Genomic DNA, 488 nt, shown 5'->3' with positions numbered 1-488 from the left:
GACTAATCTTTTGTTCGCTTATACATTGCATACAACTCGCCCATTTAAAACGCACAATTGAATGTCCTTTAGTACATTCACAGATTGGAGCATCATCCATCACCATAGTCAGTTTTGGAACATTTTCATGACTCCCAGAGCAATTCCTCTTTTAGCTCTCATCACCCCAACCGCCCCTTCCCTCCAGCCCTAGCCAGCACTGAGCTACTTTGTGCCTCTATGGATTTGCCTATTCTGCACATTTCGCATAAATGGAATCATACAGTATTTGGTATTAGCTTTTTTCACCTAGAGTAATGTTTTCAAGGTTCACCCATGTTATAGCATGTATCAGTAGTTCATTTCTTTTTAATTATAAAATAATCCATTGTATGAAGGTACCATGTTTTGTTTATCCATCGGTAAATGTCAAGCCTTTCATCTTTGGTCCCAGGGCTGAATCCAGAGCCACACACATATGAGCTGCTCTGAAAGGCGATGTATGGGTG

Source organism: Myotis lucifugus, unplaced genomic scaffold (assembly GCF_000147115.1).
Source record: "Myotis lucifugus unplaced genomic scaffold, Myoluc2.0 scaffold_157, whole genome shotgun sequence".
In the NCBI taxonomy this organism is placed as follows: domain Eukaryota; kingdom Metazoa; phylum Chordata; class Mammalia; order Chiroptera; family Vespertilionidae; genus Myotis; species Myotis lucifugus.
The sequence above is the reverse complement of the archived record's forward strand: the minus strand, read 5'-3'. Positions refer to the sequence as shown.